This window comes from Ornithorhynchus anatinus, chromosome 9 (genome assembly GCF_004115215.2).
Source record: "Ornithorhynchus anatinus isolate Pmale09 chromosome 9, mOrnAna1.pri.v4, whole genome shotgun sequence".
NCBI classification, from domain to species: Eukaryota; Metazoa; Chordata; class Mammalia; order Monotremata; family Ornithorhynchidae; genus Ornithorhynchus; species Ornithorhynchus anatinus.
This window is the reverse complement of record NC_041736.1, coordinates 14,536,580-14,551,063: the sequence shown is the minus strand read 5'-3', so window position 1 is coordinate 14,551,063 and position 14,484 is coordinate 14,536,580.

Here is a 14,484-nt window from a genome sequence, read left to right as displayed (position 1 = left end):
TAGGTGCAGAGCACTGTACTGAGCGCTTGGAATGGACAATTGGGCACCAGAGAGAGAGAAACCAGCCCTACCCGATGACGGACTCCAGTTGGAGTCCTGGGCGGCTTGGCTGCTTGATCGTCTATTCAATCCTATTCCTTGAGCGTTTACTATGTGCAGAGCACTGTACTGAGCGCTTGGAATGCACAATTGAGCACCAGAAAGAGACAGTCCCTGCCCAATGACGGGCTTCGGCTGGAGTCCTAGGCGGTTTGGCGGCTTGATCGTCCATTCAATCATTTTTACTGAGCGTTTACTAGGTGCAGAGCACTGTACTGAGCGCTTGGAAGGGACATTTGGGCACCAGAGAGAGACCGTCCCTGCCCAGTGACGGGCTCCAGCTGGAGTTCTGGGCTGCGTGGCTGCTTGATCGTCCATTCAATCGTATTTACTGAGCGCTTACTAGGTGCAGAGCACTGTACTGAGCGCTTCGAATGGACAATTGGGCACCAGAGAGAGACCAGCCCTGCCCAATAAGGGCTCACAGGCTAAACGGGGGAGACAGATAGGAAAGTAAAACAGAACCCAGAACAAGACAACATCATCAAGATAAATATTCACTCATTTATTCAATCGCATTTATTGAGCGCTTACTATGCACAGAGCACCGCACTAAGTGCTTGAAAGAGAAGCAGTGTGGCTCAGTGGAAAGGGCCCGGGTTTAGGAGTCACAGGTCCTGGGTTCTAATCCCGCCTCTGCCACTTGTCACTGTGTGAGAAGCAGCGTGGCGCAGTGGAAAGAGCCCGGGCTTTGGAGTCAGGGCTCATGAGTTCGAATCCCAGCTCTGGCACTTGTCAGCTGTATGACTGTGGGCAAGTCACTTAACTTCTCTGTGCCTTAGTTACCTCATCTGTAAAATGGGGATTAAGACTGTGAGCCCCACGTGCGACAACCCGATTCCCCTCTGTCTACCCCAGCGCTTAGAACAGTGCTGTGCACATAGTAAGGCCCTAACAAATACCAACATTATTATTATTACAATTCGGCAATAGATGGAGACCATCCCTGCCCAGTAAGGGGCTCACAGTCTAAACGGGAGAGACAGACAGCAAAGCTAAACAGAACAAGACAACATCATCAAGATAAATATTCATTCATTCATTCAATAGTATTTATTGAGCGCTTACTATGTGCAGAGCACTGTACTAAGCGCTTGGATGTACAATTCGGCAACAGCTAGAGACCGTCCCTACCCAATAAGGGGCTCACGGTCTAAACGGGGGAGACAGACAGCAAAGTAAAACAGACCAAAACAGGACAAGACAGCATCATCAAGATAAATAGAATCAAGGAGATATGCACCTCATTAACAAAATAAATAGGGTAATAAATAATATATACAAATAAGCACAGTGCTGGGGGGCGGGGGGAGAAGAGCAGAGGGCCGGAGGGGGGCGAGGAGCGGGAGGCGCCGCTTGGGAGCGTCACTCAGTCGTCTTTACCGAGCACTGACTGTGTGTGGACACTGTACTGAACGCTTGGAAGAATAATAGGAGACACATTCCTTGCCCTCAATGAGCTTATAGTCTAGAGGGGGAGACAGACATTAATATAAATCTCCCCCGCTCCTTGCAGCCTGGCTTAGTAGAAAGAGCCCCGGCTTGGGAGTCAGAGGTCGTGAGTTCTAATGCCGACTCTTCCACTTGTCATTCATTCATTCGATAGTATTTATTGAGGGCTTACTATATGCAGAGCACTGTACTAAGCGCTTGGAATGTACAAATCGGCAACAGACAGAGACAGTCCCTGCCCATTGACGGGCTCACAGTCTAATAGGGGGAGACAGACAAAAACAATAGCAATAAATAGAATCAAGGGGATAACAACTCTGCGACTTTTGGGAAGTCATTTCACTTCTCTGTGCCTCTGCTACCTCATCTGTAAAATGGGGAGTAAGACCGTGAGCCCCACATGGGACAACCTGATTACCTTGTATCTATCCCAGCGTTTAGAACAGTGTTGGCACATAGTAAGCGCTTAACAAATACCATTATTATTCTAGCCTGTGAGCCCGTGGTTGGGTAGGGATTGTCTCTCTTTGATGCTGTATTGTACTTTCCAAGCGTTTAGTACAGTGCTCTGCACCCAGTAAGCGCTCAGTGGAAAAAGCACGGGCTTTGGAGTCAGAGGTCATGAGTTCGAATCCCAGCTCTGCCACTTGTCAGCTGTGTGACTGTGGGCAAGTCACTAAACTTCTCTTTGCCTCAGTTACCTCATCTGTAAAATGGAGATTAAGACTGTGAGCCCCACGTGGGACAACCTGACTCCCCTATGTCTACCCCAGCGCTTAGAACAGTGCTCTGCACATAGTAAGCGCTTAACAAATACCAACATTATTATGATTGAAAAAATGAGTGAACATTAGACACATTCCCTGCCCACACGAGCTTACAGTTTAGAGGTGGAAGAGATGGATAAATAAATTACATCTATGTACATCAGTGCAGTGTTTTGCACACAGTATAAGCACTCAATAAATACGATTGACTGCGCAAGGATGACACAAATTCGTGAAGCACACCATATTTTTCCCAGACTGAGCTCCAATTTTCCTCATCTCCCACTCCCTTCTGCGAGGCCCTGACCTGCTCCCTTTGCTCTTCCTCTCCCCACCCCACAGCACTTAAGTATCTGTAATTTTATTCATTCATATTGATATCTGTTTATTCGTAGAAGCAGCGTGGCTCAGTGGAAAGAGCATGGGCTTTGGAGTCAGGGATCATGAGTTCGAATCCCAGCTCTGCCACTTGTCGGCTGTGTGACTGTGGGCAAGTCACTTAACTTCTTTGTGCCTCAGTTCCCTCATCTGTAAAATGGGGATTAAGACTGTGAGCCCCACATGGGACAACCTGATTCCCCTATGTCTACCCCAGCGCTTAGAACAGTGCTCAGCACATAGTAAACGCTTAACAAATACCAACATTATTATTATTATCCTATTGACGCCTGCCTCCCCACCGTAGACTGTGAGCCCGCTATGGGCAGGGATTGTCACTCTTTGTTGCTGTATTGCACTTTCCCAAGGGCTTAGTACAGTGGTCTGCACACAGTAAGCACTCAATAAATACAATCGAATGAATGAATGCAGGGGGATGGCAGGAGAGAAGCACAAAGCACTGTGGTAGACACGTCACCCATGGAGCAGCTCCCTCCAAGCAGTGGCCAACTCTCCCAGGGGCCATGGCTCCATCTCTCTCCTTGGGCAACTGAGGCCCCATGGATGGAGGTCCCCCAACTCCCCCCATCTCCAACCCCCCCCATCCGCTGCCTAGTATTGATTCTATTTATTTGCTATTGTTTTAATGAGATGTTCATCCCCTTGATCCTATTTATTGCTATTGTTCTTGCCTGTCTGTCTCCCCCGATTAGACTGTAAGCCCGTCAAAGGGCAGGGACTGTCTCTATCTGTTACTGATTTGTACATTCCAAGTGCTTAGTACAGTGCTCTGCACATAGTAAGCGCTCAATAAATACTATTGAATGAATGAATGGTCTGAGAAGGGCATGGCCGGGCTAGTGAAGAAACACGGTGGAAGGGCCTTTACTCATCTCTGCCAAATTATAGAACTGGGAAAGAAAAGATGGAGAAGGGGAGACATTCATTCATTCAATTGTAAATATTGAGCGCTTCCTGTGTGCAGAACACTGTACTAAACCCTTGGGAGAGTACAATACAACAGTAAGCAGGCACATTCCCTGCCCACAGTGAACTTACAGGCTAGAAGGAGGGAAAAGGCCCTTCAAGCCCCACCATCCCTCGAGGGCCTCCAAGAGGTTGGGAAGTTGATTAGGAGCCTCGCCATGACTTAGTACAGTGCCAACCTCTTAGTACAGTGATTTGCACACAGTAAGCACTCCATAAGTAAATAAATATGACTGAATGAAATATGTTTGAATGAATTACCCAATGATGAGTTGGGTACCAGCCACTTCATTAAAGCGCAGGGATGTATGCAAAAAAAATCTAATTTGCCCCATGCTTTGCAATTCTCTGACATTTTAAGACATTCCTTAAAAGTCATGTTCAGTCTAAAATTTTTGCTTTAAGGTCTAGCTTGGCCAAACCTTATGCCTATGCCTTGGATCACTCCAAGAGAAAAGTTCTTGAAGTACTGCATACTAAAAATGTGGACACGGGCATATGCCGTAATACAACACGGTTATGGCCCTTCAAATCGTGGCCATATTGTGAATGCCGTATCGTGGGCATCACAGATTTACAGGTTCTTTAATTAATTAATTCAGTCGCATTAATTGAGCATTGCTTGGGTGCAGAGCACTGTACTAAGCTCTTGGGAGAGTACAATATAACAATAAACAGACACATTCCCTGCCCACAACAAGCTTACAGTCTAGAGGGCACTAGTTACTGGATTCTCTGGGTATCGATCACACTGATCACTTACTGTGTGCAGAGCACTGTACTAAATGCTTGGGAGAGGAAGATATAACACTTGGTAAGTCACATTCCCCACCCAAAAGGAGCTTGTGGCATGGAGGGGCAGGCATGTTAAAATGCACTGTGGTTATGTACCTAAATTCTGGAGGTTGAAGGAGGGTGAATAAAGGATACAAATTCAAGTGTAAGGGCAATGAAGAAGGGAAGGGGAGTAAGATAAATGAGGGTTTAGTCAGGAAGGCATCTTGGGGTGATTTTAATAAGGCTCTGTGGGAAGAGCAACTGCTAGAAAAGAAGAGGTAGGGACAAGAAGCAAGAGGCCGGACATGGATGAGAGGTTGGCAGCGAGACAGATGAGATCGAGGTACAGTGAGTAGGTTCACCTTAGAGGAGTAAACTGAGTGGACTGGGTTATAGAAGGAAGTCAGTGAAGTAAAATAGGAGGGGCAAGGTGGTTGAGTGGTTTAAAACCAATGTTAGAAGTTCCTGTTTGATGTGGAGGTGCATGGGGACCCACTGGACGTTCTTGAAAAGTGGGGAAGGATAGACGGAACTTTTCTTAGAAAGATGATCCAGGCAGCAGAGTGAAGTATGGACTGGAGTGGGAAAAGACAGGAGGCAGAGAAGTCAGCAAGGAGGCTAATGTAGTAATCAAGGTAGAGATCTTAGTTTAGTAAGCGCTCAATTGCCATTGATTTGAATTCAGATTTTTTTCTAGAATTTATAGAAAATATGAAGTTCCTTCACATCGCTATATGCTGTAACTTCAAATAGTACTAAACTTGTTTAATCTATGCGAAGGATTCAAAGCATATGTCAAAACAGTAACTAAATCAAGAGTTGTAGTACGTCTGAATCCCTGCAGAAGTTGAAACCTGCTCTGCTATTTAGTGTTTTACACCTTCAGCTAAAAATCTGGCCAATTTAAATTGAGCAGCTCTCCTTTTCTTCATAAAGTTATTTGTAACTCTATGAATTCATCTGCTTTCTTGAAAATTGATGCAGGCTTCTTAAGCCGAAAATTGAATTTTGTGAAGATGTTTGGCAGCTTGCAACAATGCATTAGATAGGTGAAGTTCAGTGAGATCCTTGTTGGACAACGATTCCTCTGAATGAGATACAATTAACTCATTGACACGAGCACGGTCCATTTCTAAATTAAGGTGCCTCTTCAGTTCAATGACGTCTTTGTTTATCTGCTCAGGGATCCCTTGAACACTTGGAAAATCTGACACAAACTGGGCAGGGGTTTCTTTAAAATCCACTAATTGCTTAAACCCAACTCCAGTAAGGAAGCAGTGGAGTGGGATTATCCCACCTAAAAGCCAAATAACCTTGATGCCCCTAATAGATACTATAGGTAAGGTGTCAAATGCTATAAACTGCATCTCTGTTGCATATACTATGAAGTGGCTATAACATGGGTTAAGCTATCAAACCATACCGGGTGTATCCCCGGAGTTTAGGTTTTGTGAGACAATTGTAATCTGGGGTCTGTCTGTAGTCTCATTTCTCAACACGTTCTGGATAGCTGAATCACCAAGATGTCTGCATATTTTCTGCATTACTGTTAATCACTTAAGAATGCCAGCATAGGTGTCATTCCCTATTGAAAACTGGACTAAAATCTTAATGCATTACTCAGCATTTATTTCAACGTTTTTTATTTCACAATTGTACCCTAGAAACAGATCTAGGAAACACAGCATTTTGGTACTTTTTTTAACCCCTTTAGTTGGTAGAACTTAATTTCCAAAAAGCATGTAGTATGCAAACTTACTCTGAGCAATAATATGAATTGGTTTTGAATGAAGTGCTCAAGAAATCTAGAAATCTCATATTATCCATAAAAATCTCTTTTGCTAAACTGTAAAAAGAACTCACTACTGAGAAAAGTATTTTAAAAATAAAATGGAGATTTATATATATATATATATTTTTTTTTTAAAGTTCTTATAAAACATTTAAAAGATCACCTCTTCCATGAAACCTATGCAGATTAACTGCACCTGGTTTATCTTTCCATGACCCCTTATCAACTGTGTATTTCAGCAAATTGATTATCATCACAAAAGAAGTATTGAGAGCATGACATTAAACTAAGCATTGGAGACAAAGCATTGTCCCAGGTCTCACAGGTTTACAGTCTAATAAAGGAAACAAGACAGACAAGCATCCAGTGGGCATAAGTAGTTACAAGTGAGTTGCAGAGTTAGGATCATCAATCATTCTAGTTTAGAGGAGAAAATGATTGAATTGTATGTTTCTAGTTTTTTAGGGTTTTTTTTTTCTTGGATTTATATGTATTGCAACAGATAGAGACAGTCCCTGTCGTTTGATGGGCTTACAGTCTAATGGGGGGAGATGGACAGACAAGAACAATTGATTGGTAGACACTGGCATTAATTGAAGGCAGAGTTTTGTTTTGTTTAGTATTGGTGATTAATTGCACCATAAATGGGGAAAGAATTTAATTTAATTTTGTAACACAAAATTCAAACCTTTTTTTGATTTTCTGTCATATTTTACTTTAGAACATAAGATATGCCATTACTAAGTCAGAACAGTGGTTCATCAGACCAGTGTTGGTCTTTTATTAGTTAATATAACGACACTCATTGTTATATGCATTTTCTACCTAAATAGGAAAATGTAAATGTAAATTCAATCGGTGGCATTTATTAAATGCTTACTGGGCAGAGAGCATTGTACTGAGCTCTTGGGAATGTACGATAGAGTAGGACAGCACAATGCCTGCACTCAAATAGCTCATAATTTGGTGGGAAAGCAACAGAGTTTAAAGATCTGTACGTAAAACTGCAGGAGTGGGGGTGAGATGATTACAAAAGTACTTAGAGGGTAGTGATTTAATTACATAATAATAATAATAATTGGGATATGACTCAAGGAAGGAAAATAGGGTGGGAAGAAAAAAGATAGCCAGGAAAGGACTTCTTAGAGTAGATATAATTTGAGTATGACTTTGAAGATGAGGAAAGTGGTGTGCTGTAGCACCCATGCAAGCAAGGAGTCAATGGTGAGAGAGATAAGATGGAGGTACAGTAAGTAGGTTGGTGTTAGAGGAGTGAAGTGTGTGTTCTGGTTTGTAGCAGGGGAAGAGCAAGGTTAGGTTGGGAGGAGAGAGCTATTAAATCCTTAGAGTCGACGGGAAGGAGTTCTGCTTCATACAGAGATAGATGGGCAACTTTTGGGGTTTTTGCGGAGTAGGGAGATTTGCACAGAAGGATTTTTTAGAAAAATGATAGGGGAAGCAGAATGGGATTTAGACTGAAGAGGGGAGAGGCTTGAGGCAGCAGGGTCAGCCAGGATATTGAAGCACTAGTCAAAATGGGATATGGCAAGCTTAGATTAGTATGGTAACAGTTCGAATAGAGAGGAAAGGACAGATTCTGGAGCTGTGATGGTAGAACTGACAGGATTTGATGAGTGACTAAATATTTGGGTTGAAGGAGAGAAATGAGGCAACGATAACGCCAAGATTGTGGGCTTGTGTGACAGGGAGGATGGTAGTGTTGTCCTCAATAATGGGAAAGACTAGAGGAGGAGAAGGTTTGGATGGGAAGTTGAGGAGTTGAGTTATGCCTATGTATATGCATGCTAAAGCACAAATCTGAATACTAGAGAAAACAAAACCTAAAGTACTAAAAGCAGTACTTCAGTATTCCACAAGTCTTTCTTGTATGGCTAAACAACCTTAAGCGGGAAGGACAAATAACCCAAGGCAACCAACTGCTGAAGATTACTCACTCCTAATTAGCAGGAAAAAAACCACATTTTAAATGGTACACTAACTTGCTGTAATCATGAAAATTTGTAATTACCCAAAACTTTAGATAAAGAGGTGTGAACAAAATGAAACGGTTAAGTCAGTGAGAGGGTAAAACTGAAAAATGGCAACAGAGAATTTCAACTGTAACCCCGTAATACACATGGGTAGTGTTGTTGCCTCTACAGCTAGACATTATTGGGAATTTAAACATTTAAACAGATTGAGAGGCTGCTGCACTTGGGGGATTGAGCCCAACTTTATAAAATTTGGACGGCAGAGCCTCACTCATACCCAGTGTTGAAAGCAAAAAAAAAAAAATTCTAAACAGAATGCCGTCACTGATTATCCACCCCACCCCCATCTCCCTATCCTCCTAGAGACGAGCAAGATTTTGGGGGAAGACAGTGGCAAAGTGGACCGTCGTGGTAACAAGTGAACAGAAAATGCTCTTTTCCAAAGAATATGCTAGCCATAAAGCCTAGGGCCTCAGGGTGGAGAAAAATGGTTCACGGGGAGCTGTGGCTGCTGGTGGGCAAGCAGAAAGCAGAAGCTGGGGAAGAGAGGGAGACCTGTGTCACAGCTTCTCCCTGGCCCTGTTCTACACATGCTGTATTTATAATGCTGTATTTATAATATTTATAATGAAATAACTTTGCCCAGATATGGTGAACAAAAAAAAATCCTTCTGGGTAAATGTTTCACTGAAATTCACAATTGTAAAGTCTTGAAAACAATTTCAAACAATTATAAGTAGTGCATGGAGCAGGGTTGATAACCAGATCCTTTTTATATCTTTTTCAATGGAGAAACGTTTCGTAGAGTACAGTTCGGCAGACAGACCAGGAGTCAAAGACCTTGATTCTATGCCAAGGTTTCTCACTAAATTGCTGAGTAATCTTGGATCAATCACTTATTAACCTCTTTGTGCTTCAACTTTCCTCATCTATAAAATGGGGCTAATATACTTACCTTCAGCCTGCTACAGCTGTCCAGAGGATTAATGTCCATTAGTCACTCTGAATTTCTTATAGAACAAAAAGCCATCAGCAGCATCAGCAATTTTTAATGCAGCCTACTACTTTTTGCATTGCATCGTCCTAAGCACAGGGGAAGTTTTAGTGAAGTTAAACGAAAGGCACTAAGGCATTCCCCTCTAATTTACCTCCAGTGGCTGCCCACCCACCTCTACATCAAACTGAAACTCCTTACCATTGGCTTTAAAGCATTCAATCAGCTTGCCCTATCGTACCTCACCTTGCTACAACAGCCTAGCCCGCACACTCTGCTCCTCTGGTGTCAACTCACTCACTGTGCCCTGATATCATCTATCTCACCGACAACCCCTTTCCCACATCCTCCCCCTAGCCTGGGACTCCTTCCCCCTCCATATACACCAGACCACCACCCTCTCCACCTTCAAAGCATTATTAAGGTTACATCCTCTTCTCCAAGAGGCCTTCCCCGATAAACCCTCTTTTCCCCGGTTCTCTCTCCCTTCTGCGTCGTCTATGCAGTCTATCTGTGACCTTGTGACAACGGATATTCGCCCAACCCCAAAGCCCTCATACACATATCTTTAAATTATATATTATAAAGTACTTATTCATATTAATGTTTGTGTCTGCCTCTAGACCGTAAGCTTGTTATGGGAAGGGAATGTGTCTAATTCTGTTGTATACTCTCCCAAACACTTAGAACTGTGCCCTGCACATAGAAAGCTCTCTAAAATGCAATTGATTGATTTCCCGCTAAGTATTTGCAGTCTGAAGGAGGTACTACACTGAAAATTTCCAATTTGCACCATAGTTCAAACCTAATGTTCCTTATTGAGAGTATTTTTATAATAATAATAATGATATTTGTTAAGTGCTTACTATGTGCCAAGCACTGTTCTAAGTGCTGGAGTAGATACAAGGGAATCAGGTTGTCTCACGTGGGGCTCACAGTCTTAATCCCCATTTTACAGATGAGGTAACTGAGGCCCAGAGAAGTGAAGTGACTTACCCAAGGTCACACAGCAGACAAGTGGCAGAGCCGGGATTAAAACCCCGGTCCTCTGACTTCCAAGCCCACGCTCTTGCCACTAGGCCATTATTATAAAATCCACAAGAATAAGGAACATCATAACTAACCTATCGGGAAAAGTAGGAAAGCCTTTATAGGATCAAACAGGGACAAAGCCCAGTTCAAGACCTCATTTGTAAGTTATTTCTCTCCCATTTGAAATTTGCCTCCTTTACTGAAACAACAACAATCCGCTAGATTATTCCTGGTGACTTTACTCTCATATGAGGTCTATATGATTAAATCTAGAATGTTTTAGATTTTCAGGATTATTTCAGTTCCATGTATTCCAAATAATATTAATAGTAAACATATTTATTAAGTGTCCTGAGTGCTGGGAAAAAAAATTTACACAGGAGAGAATGAGACACAGTCCTTGGGCTCTCAACCTCCAAGGAGTTCACGAGCTATGAATAAATTGGGGACGAGGAGGGGTGACAATGGACACAAGAAAGAAGAAACAATAAAAAACCCCAGCCAACATAAAAGGTGAATAAAATGAGAGACTAGTGTAGCAGAATTTCAGGTTTCTTGCTGACTCTGAATCCTTCAACCAAGGATTGAAGATTCGGCTTTCTGTGAGAATCAAGAACTGACCACAGACATCAAAGTTTCCTCTTACCTATCAACTGTCTCCTCTTGAACCACCATAGCCAGTTCTGTTTCTGTTTCACTAGCAAGCCTCTTAAAGGTCTCATGTCCTTGACTTTCCTCCTCCTGCTGGGGGAATGCCTTCCTCCTCAACTTTGCCTAACCATGCCCATGCCCTCCTGCTGACCCCTCCTAAAAATCTGCCTCCTCCAGATGCCTTCCCCCCACCTTTCAAGGCCTCCTATCAGTCTCCTAAGAACTCTTGCATTACCTTTATTTACTTGACTGGGTCACGTCTTTTATTTCTTTTCTGTGTTCTGCAAGGCCTTAGTTCAGCACACAGTAAGTGCTCAATCAATACTGTTAAAAAAAAAGATAATGTCCCTGGTAATGATAGATCAGTCAGCTTAATTTCAAGGCCTGCAAAGGTAACAACCAGTCAATCGGCGATCCTTGATAAGGGTACATGACAAGCACTCAATAAATATTATTGATGGATTGATTGGGAGTCAACCAAAGAAGAACAGTTCAGGCCAGGCCAATTTGGTTTCCATCTATTCCAGGCTGGAAGCCCATGGTTCTAAGAAGAATATTATCTCTTGTTCAATAAAGTACCTCAGGACAACTCTACATGGCTGTTGTGCTGGACTTTCAAACTCAGTGAGTTCAAAACTACTCTTTAACCTTACCTCTACAATCTTCTCTTTCACCTAACTTTCTCATCATAGTTGACAACACCACTATCCTCCCTGTCTCTGAAGCCCACACAGCTTTAGCATTACCTTAGATTTAGGAGTGCTTTCCTTTTGAAGTTTACTTTTTATAGTTGCTCTGTACCATTTCATTTTACTTTTGTCCATTAAATGAGTGTAAGGTAAATGTCTCCATTGATGATCAAATTGCATAACATCATAAAATACAATTGAATGAATGAATGAATCACTGAATGAATCAAACTGGTTAGCATCTTTTTTAAAATGGTATTTGTTACTGTATACCAGGCATTATACTAGGCACTGGGGTAGAGAGATAAGCTAATCACCTTGGACACACATGGGGCTCACAGTATTAATCCCTATTTTACAGATGAGGAAACTGAGGCACAGAGAAGTTAAGTGACTTGCCCAAGGTCACACATCGGACAAGTGGCAGAGCCGGGATTAGAACCCAGGTCCTTCTGACTCCCAGATCCGTGCTCTATCCACTAGGTCATATTGTTTCTATTGTTATCCTCTAGAAAATGTCTTTCAATTAAACCATTTTAAAAGGTATTTAATCTTTTGGATGATCATGTTAGACCAAAAAAAAATTATCTTTGTTGAAAAAAATCAAACACATTTCCTATGTTCTAAATTTTAGCATTCCTCTTGGAAGGGTAGTGGTCAGAAAGATGGGGAAAATGAAACCTATCAAATTTATTTAGGCTTGTTTCAAAAAGTCCCAGGCACTTGAGTACCTAAACTAACAGAGCAACTTGATTCAAATTAATCTAAAAGACTGCCTCTCTATAAATCTGAAAGGCATCAGTTCTCGATGTTAAAAGGTTGGATAGCTGATTCTGAGTTGGTCAAACTCAAAATCGTTCATTTAATCGATCAAATGTAGCAGACAGAGGTTTAGACGTCCCATGGAAAATGCTTTTATAACAAAGGCAACCCTGCTGATGGCTAGTAGAGTTTGTTTTATGTAAAACTTTTAGTTCTCCATGTTTTGGTTGAATGAACCCCTCAGTGTTTCCTAATATGAAAAAGAGACATATACAAAGATCAGATTTGTCTAACCAAAATGAAATCCTGTTTTTTCAATAAATGTTTATTAATGTTGATAATCTTTTCCACTGAACAGAATCACAAAAGAGTGGCAGGGAGGAAATTCTCTTACACCAGCAACTCCAGGGACTATTTTGAGTGCTGTACTAGTCCAAGTCTTAGTACAGTCCTGTAGGCACTCCATAAATACTCTTGATTTTAACAACCAGTCAAAAGACTTCTGTGACCTCAAATTGCAGTATATTTTATTCCAAGATCCATTTGTTGACCAAAGACCCCTTTTGAGTTCATGCAGACTGGTAAAAAAAAAAATAAGGGGAAAAAAGTTTCAATGGTTTCCATGGATTTATGGGGCAGTGTTAATTTCAGCAACCATTTGTGCCCTAGGGAAAGAAAATTCATTTTGAAGAGTGAATCCGGTTCTAGATTGGATTAACAGAGTGAGAGCATTTTGAGCATAGCTGGATGACTAAATCCATCTGACAAAAATCAATGTTTCCTTTTACTAAAATGGTAGTTTTAATTTGTTTAAATTTCTAGAGGTAATTTCACTTTTCAGAGTCTCCAAGGAAAGGAGAAAACGATATGGAATAATTATTATCTCTCATCCAGTCCCTCTCCCCTTCCCCTTCATTTTACCAGATTCACAAGATAAGCCTGTGCACAATTGAACAGATCCTGGAGAAAGCACAATAAAAGGTCAAAGGTGAATTCCCTGGCACTAGAACCCAAAGGTTTGTGAACATGAATCGTCGTCAAAACTTTTTCAGATGCTGAGTAATGGAAGTCTGCCAATGCAAAAAGAGAAATTTGGATCAATGGAACTTGGGGTTATGCAGCTAGATAATTACTTTCTAGTGATTAGGTTTGCATTGCTTTCTTTAACAACCTCTTCCTCTGTTCTGACACTTCACCCCCATGGTGCAAGTCAAAATAAAATTATTTTCACATGGGACTATGCCATTTTTCTTTGGTACATTTGTGATAGACGTCCCTTTGCTCAACAATGCATTTTGGCATGCATAATTATTGCTTCATATCATCCATACCACAAGGATGCAGGACTTAGGCTGTTTCTGATGCCTCACATGCAAATTCAGAAATAGTCAGGGTGGTCACATAGCTATCAATCACTAGTAGTTTTGGACCACTTACTGTATTCAGAGCACTGTACTAAGCACTTATTTCCTGTTGCATCCCTGAAGTAAAGTCCTCCACTTCTCAGTAAGCAGTGCCACTAAACCCATTAATGTCTTTCTGTTCCTTATGTTTCCATTGCAACAAAAGTGATGTTTTTCATTTTTTAGAGGAAAAAAATGAAGATAAATACAGCAGACCATCAAACCTTAGAGTTGAGGCTAAAAGTAAAATACATAAAGTGAATTACTTGATATGGCTGACATTGTCTTGCTTATAGCTTTTCAAGGTCTTATCATAAACTCAGGAGGGAGAGCTTATATTTATCTGTTGCCCGATAGCACTTAATGGACCAATTACACTGTACATGGATTCAATCATGTCCATTCTTTCCCTTTATCTGAGAGTAGAGGGCTTTTAAGTATGATGAGAAAGATTAAGAGAAAACAAATTGAAGAAAGTAAAGAACTATAGTTTACATATTAGTTTTAACTCCTTTTAAGATTGCAGTGGAAAAAACATCTCGGGCTGTGTCTCTTTCCTAACCTATTTGGACTAGAATTTCAGAGACTGTGGTGCCAAGACATGGCTTGCCTTGTGTTCAAATCCCAAATTCCTTCCATAAACAATTTCAAGTGGATTGACTATGATTCCTTTATCATTTAAACTCGGGAAGATAAGATTGTTCTTTCTA